This window comes from Limanda limanda, chromosome 22 (assembly GCF_963576545.1).
Source record: "Limanda limanda chromosome 22, fLimLim1.1, whole genome shotgun sequence".
Taxonomy (NCBI): Eukaryota; Metazoa; Chordata; class Actinopteri; order Pleuronectiformes; family Pleuronectidae; genus Limanda; species Limanda limanda.
In genome coordinates, this window is record NC_083657.1 from 15,616,107 (window position 1) to 15,623,447 (window position 7,341).

Here is a 7,341-nt window from a genome sequence, read left to right on the forward strand (position 1 = left end):
GATGATGGTTAAAAACCAAATTCTAGTGGCCAACATTCTACTTATTCAGCTTAAACATCAGTAATGTAACACTAGCATAGGGAGTCCACACGATTCTAATTAAGCTGATCAGCAGGTCAATTTGTATTTTGCAGAGATTTCAATTTGGTATTTGTGTTGACATTACTGTGCTGCCATTTTATGTAAACTGGCTAACTGAGATGGAGTAGGCTACATCAACTAGGGGCATGGCAGAGCCTATGGTGAAACAACATAGGAAGTTTCAGAGCAAAGTCCCTAATACTCTGTGAACCAGGGCCGGGTCTAGGCAGGGGCAAGAGGGGGCCTGGCCCCCTCAAATAAATGTTGTGCCCCCTCAAACTAAATCCCAATTTATAATAATAATAATATAATAAAGCACAATGCCCCCTCAAGATTTGTGGCTGCCCCCTCATACATGCCTGTCTGGACCCGGCCCTGAACAGATAAAGGATTACTGTCTCATGACGATGGTTGATGGTGGGGGCAAACACAGATTCCAATTGGTGATTTTCCTCATCAGAAACAGCAGAAAGAAGAGAAAGGAATGAGAGATGACACAAAGTATGTCGCTTGATCACTCAATGTGTGTGTAGATACTCTCTCTGCCAGAAGGGGGAGACAAAAGTTCCTCAACGCAGGTTTAAGTCGTCAACTGTGAGAGCTACTTTGAGTGACATAAAAGCAGGAGATTCAGACAGAGAGGGGGATGAGAGGCAGGGCCGGGTCTAGGCAGGGGCAAGAGGGGGCCTGGCCCCCTCAAATAAATGTTGTGCCCCCTCAAACTAAATCCCAATTTATAATAATAATAATATAATAAAGCACAATGCCCCCTCAAGATTTGTGGCTGCCCCCTCATACATGCCTGTCTAGACCCGGCCCTGATGAGAGGCCAAAGGAGCATTTAACGAAGCTGTACATTGATGTTTGATTCAAATGCTAAGCAGGCAGAGAAAGATCTGTATCTGTCAGCCTTCCTCCCTATGAAATGGAAATGAGCACGGAAAGATGGAAAACCGGGGGGGTGAGATGATGATCAGATGTGGAAGAATGGAGCTCATTTTTCTCTGCGCCGACATATTTTACATTTACACATCAAAACAGAAGGGCAAAGTGGAAGGATATAATGAAGGTAGAGTATATGGAATGAGAGAGTAGCTGCACTATTGAAATAAAACAACATTCGGTGAGTTATTTTTCTCATTGTGCTTTGTTGATGCTGATAATGAGGAAACTGTCAAATGAAGAGATTTCAAAGAGACGTCAGGAATCACCCTGAAGAAACCATATGCTTGTATGATACCCAGACAAAATATCTCAGATCTTTTTGAGAAGATCTTAGATATTATTTAATAAAGCAAGGAAACACTACAGATACCACCCCATTACAGAACTAAGTTCTTAAATGTGTATATACCACTAAAGACAATAGCAGATATTGTAAACAAGAGTTGTTAATTGCTGTATGATATAAAAAAGACATCAATCACTATTAGTTAAACTAGTGCCGTGCCTATTGTAAATTTGCCTGTTTGGAATGTTTTCTTGACCTGTATTAATGCTCTGCAGCTTCTTTATTATTATACCTTTATTATTCCCTGTCATTAGTGAGTCCTCCTCAAACAGTTATATAACATTGTGTTACTTTTTTATTATTTGTGTGCTGGATGTTGTGTGAGGAACCTTGTATAAACGTTTATTTCAGTGAAGTTAGAAAACTTTGTGTTCATTCTACCTGGTTTATTGTCATGTGTTTCATAAAAAGAACCTGATTTCCTTTATTATACATTTTTGGTTAATACATCGGTTTAAAAGATTGACTTAACTGGTCATACACTGAATGTATTATTTTCCTCTATTTCAGTCCCAAGTTCACAGCTTTTCAAAATAAAAAAAGGCAATATAAAGCATTACAGCAACAAAGCAAATGTACCTCTACTTTGCAGACAAACTGCTAAAAAAGGAAGTGATATATAAATATTGTTGCCATGACAGAGGTTAGCACCCCCGACAACCATGAATGACTGTGTCAATCCAATATCGTGAAATAAAAATAATCTGATTATCAAAATGATCTGGCAGGACAGATATTATTGGCTGCAAGCTGCCAGTTGCTGCCCGCTGCTGTAGTTTATCAGAGGATGTAGAAGAAGACGTGTTCAAGCATAGTCCACAGACTGAATGCACACTGCCCCGACCCCGCTGTCTGCTACAGAGCACTACAGGTCACCTGTTTATTAAAATTATATTAAGATTGAGAGTATCGCATGTCCAAATCACAACAAGTTTGACACTGCACTCCCCCAGGCCAATAACAATACACAAGCCCAGTGTGAGGCAGATCAGATAAATGGTTGGAAAAATATGCTTTTCAGATACAGACAGAAGGACAGACAGATGGTTATGGAGTTATTAGTTTTTCCTTACTCTTGATGAGGGTTAAGGTCAGAGGATGTCTCACAATGTTAAAGCCCTATGAGACAAATTGTGATTTGTGAATATGGGCTATACAAATAAAATTTGATTGATTGATTGAGAAGTTAGATGACATTTTAACAAGATGGAAAATAAAAGACTTGGACACTGGGCGACAACCCTCTCTGGTATTTGAGAAGGAATTTGTTATCTTGTTATCTGTAGTGAGCCAATCTGGCATTAGGAGGGATTTAGTTTCTAAATTAAAACTGCAAGCATGTTCCATTTTGTTATTGTATGAAAAATGCATCTGATTTCATGAATACTTGATATTTACAGTATCCAAAAAGCCAAGGATCTTTAATACAGATAGTGTTTTACTCTCATTTGTTTGCATGAAGTGCACGCTGCTTTTCAGGGACTGCTTTTTCATTTTCTGCCAGTATATCTCATTTCCTGTAACATTCCAAATACTGTAGATTCAAGCAAATCCAATCTCTTGTGGTCTGGATGAGCCACAGCTCAGCTTCCATGGAACTTCATCCTGCATTCTGGTCCTACTGATAGCACGATCTCCCACTGGGCTTCGTAAGTCAGAGTAAACTCTGGTGTTTGGACTGGCCGAGCTTCTCTGAGAATTCCAAATCCCTTAACGGGAAATTATGCGGCATGGCATCAGCATGTTGGGTAAACAATGCCGTCAGGGGATGCTCTGCGTGCTACAGGGATGAAGTGTTTGTTATGCATGGATGTAGTTTTGGACGACGGTAAAAGAGTACAGACTAAACATATATAAATACATACCATATACAGAAAAGAACAGGATACAAAGGTTCAAAATATGTATAGAAGACAGCCAAGAACGTCAAAACCTGGTATATGGCTTGCTTGGTATTGGTATGGCCAAGAAATTGAGCACACTATTGATGCTGATTTACATATTCATGACTTCCTTGCATCATATCACATCCGCTCAGTTGGACATTACAGGGCCTTGTGATATGGAGCCGTTTTATTTCCAGCTCACTCCATTCAGACATGTGTCTTCATTTTTGCAGCTCCTCCAGACTTGAAAAGTTTTTTGTTATTTTTAAACAAACCATGATCATACCCAAACCTAACTGGCACAGACAAATGATTTCCACTGGGAGATAGGGGAAGTTCAGTAAACACATGGGTCGCTGCGGAGTGCATGTACAATTTTCCATTGTGCAGTTTGTAGGGCTTGCTCTTATATGAAGGACAGAACACCAAATTTTGTAGTCTATATATAATCTTAGTATTTCTTATTATTTGTACATCTAATAAAATGTTATCTGATAATAAAGGGAAGATGTTAAGATAATCAGAAATGGTGATGAGAGGATAGAGAAATGAGAGGGACACTTCAAATAGCACAGCTCTGCTTTCGCATTAAAATGGGTCAAGGCCACCAGGTGTTCTATCCCCTGCACTGATACACAGCAGTGTTTGTAGCTAAAAGCTGAAAGGACGAGAGCTGAAAGAGTTGGTTGATGGTTCGATTGCCATCTCGTCTGAAAGCGTTTCCTGTTCGAGCCTTCAATGACCTTTGAAGCAAAGGGCTTCCTCTCCTCCCCAATAGCCTTTATCTGCTGAGAACAAACATAGTGTACCCACCCATCAGAGAGCAGGTGGCCACACACACACACACACACACACACACACACACACACTCAAGACTAGAAGTAGGTGTATGCTAGATGGATCATCGACACAGAGAAATACAGATCCACACACACACAAATAAAATGACTGTAAACTATGCATGCATCTTCATTGAGAAAGACAGTCAGCAGTTCTAACCAGTCTACACTGCACTGTCTACGTAAACTAATGATGGTTAAAGAATAAAGTACCATAGGACATTAAGTCAGAGGATCGTGTAACTTACACCATGTTTTGACCACAAGTCCCAGGAACTTTTTCAAGGAACAAGAAGATTCCTGCAGATTGTTATTCACTTGCGTTTCCATCGCTGGCAAAAAACAGATTGGGCAAATAAGAGATATGAACAACAGAGAGCTACAACAGGCTGTTCCACTCCAGTATACTGGAAGGCAGTGTTGCAGAGGATGATGATGTATAAATCGAGTGTACATTAAACAGTGAACATGGAGGACATTCAGATTCAAAGTGCTACTGTTGATAGGACAAGAGACAAGAAAAAATGTGTATTTAAAACACGTGAATAAAGTAGCTTAAATAAAATGCTGGAGTACTCGACTAATGAGGCATCTGATTGCACTTTAAGCCCCACCACAAAGGTTACTTTACTTTTATATTAAAACTACCCCCTCAAGTGGGGGTCTTTTTGGATGGTAAAAAGATTTTTTAAGACACTTAATTTAGAACCTGGTCCCTGCACAGGTAACAGAGGTAATAATAGAGCAGACTGGATTCCATCCAAAAGACAGAATTTCTTGAAAATAAGAAAAATACAGTAAGGGGCACGCACAGCAGAAAATAAACAGACGAAACTCAAACTGTTCACGAAAACAAGGCAGGATCAGGACTTTCAACAAAGACAAAACTGAGGAGATGACATATAAAAAAAAGTAACTAATGACGAAATGGAAACAGGAGGCACAGACCGAGCAGATGAAACAAATCAATGTGGTCAACAATCAACTCTGGAGGTAAACACAAAGGCAGGAAGTAAATTGAACTGAGACACACGAGGGAGATCAGTTCCTACAAAATAAAACAGTAAACACTGAAAGAAAACAGATAACCCTGACACAAGGAATATTACTGCAATAGTAAGGGCAACTAAAATATATAAACTTGATTGAAGCTACCAAATGTCCTCGTTAAGTAGACATACTGTTGCTTTGATCAAATTCAAACCTACAATTTTAGCAGAACAAGCTGTAATCACAACATTTAAATATTTCTATGCATACAGTTGTAATGGCAAACATGGTAAGTTGCAGACACGTCCAGCAGACACTGAGCTAGACTAACTTTCATTTGAAGTCGTGTTTTTGTCCAGCAGATGATTACAAGTTCATTATTACTCTCCTTTTAGCTCCATTTTCGTCTCAGCAGTTAAATGCTAAGTAGTTACTGTCTTGTAACTGTACGATGTGGCTATACAGCGAGTGTTTCAGAGCCTTTAAACTGATCGCTTCCTGGTTGGAAATGAAGTTGACTTGCATACACTGACAGAACAGTGAAGCTCTGCACCAGAAAACCTGAACAATAAACACTAAAGGATGCTTAAAGTCTCAGCAGAGCAAAAGGGAACTGCAGAGTTGAGTAACCACTTTCTCTGTATACACATTAAGGCCTGAGATTTACTTGTTTTAATGCAGTATGTTACGCACCATGGCTGCCTCGCGGATCAAATGGTTGGTCAGTGTAGGGGCAGATAGTCCCCATTGTCACAACATTGTTGACTTGGGGGTCTCACAATCTACAATGGTGCTGCAATGACTTTTTCTGCTATGAAGCAACCACAGGTTCCTCCAGTGTTGTCATGTTTTTTTTATTTACAGAATGCCAATCCAGAAGTTCAGAGCTCTGTGTTGTTCCCTGATGGGCCCTCTTGTGGAATACTCCAGTAACATGCAACACTGTTGGTAAGTTTTTAACCATCCAATATTTAACACTATCAAAACAGTTCACGAGGGACGTGAGGCAGCAGGGGTCAACATGTTTCATGAGACGGTATGGTTGAGCATCATCAGCATAAAGGCCTGGTCTCACCAGCATACAACATACTGAAATTTAAAAGTGAAACAAGTTAATTTCAATAGAATTACCACCATTGGTGGACTCTCTCGCAAGGGCAATGAAAATATGCACTACGTGCTGAGCTTAGGGAGAAGAGATTATAGCTTTAATTTACCTTCTTTAATGTATATAGTTTTAAATGCTTCGCATAAGAGAAATAGTGTGCAGGCAGGATTTGAAGGCACTATACAAATATATCTGGTCAGCTCATCATCCCTTTAGCAACTGAGCTAATGTGCTTGCTAACTTTGCTAGCTGTTCCACAAAGGAAACAGACCTGGACCTCAGTGAATTCCACGAGATACAGTATAGTACATTCTAACACAAGCTTTTGTCCTTTGAATGTGAAAGAGAAACCACTGGAGGAAATCGTCATGATAAACAACTGAAAAATCTAATTTAGAGAGAAAACTTAAGACCTTTACATTGATATCCCTACAAAGATCACATTTTTGGCTCAATGGGTTACCCCCCAGAGTTTCACTCGTTTTCAGACTACTCAGCTATGATTTGTATATGTCAGACAGTTTAGGGATACAAGCTGAGTGAAGTTTAAGTGTTGGCAGGATTGAAATATCGTCTTGTGGTTTAGCCAATCCAAACTTACTGTGAGGAAGATATAAATAAAAAGCAGGTTTCAAGTCATTCAACAACAGGGACAATTTCAATTTAACAGTATGGATGTAAGGTGGAAAAAGCTAATGATTGAGACACAACAGAAATAGGAGATGTCACATTTTCTACAAATTGAGCCCAGAGGAAATATCTACAGTATCATATAAGAAGGATCATGTAGGAAGAGGCAGCAGATGGCTAATCACTTCTAAAAAAAGTTTTTCTTTCTTGGATGCACGAGACAAACCACTGAAAGGCATGGTCAGGACAACCTGAAAGCCAATACTTATCTAGGGGGAATACATTTATTTTCAAAACGTAGTGGGGTCTATGGTTTGAGAGATCTTAATCACTCGGAAAGCTTAGGGAAACTTTTAGAGAACTGTTCCAATAACCACTTGAACCATTTTGTTTTCCTGGCCCTGAGAGGCGGCCACCAGGGTCCTGCTTGTTTGCAGTGTATTCATCTGAATGTTATACACCTGGGATGTGAGCTGATGAGTGCAGTGACTAGTGATCCTGGAGGTTTGACAAATC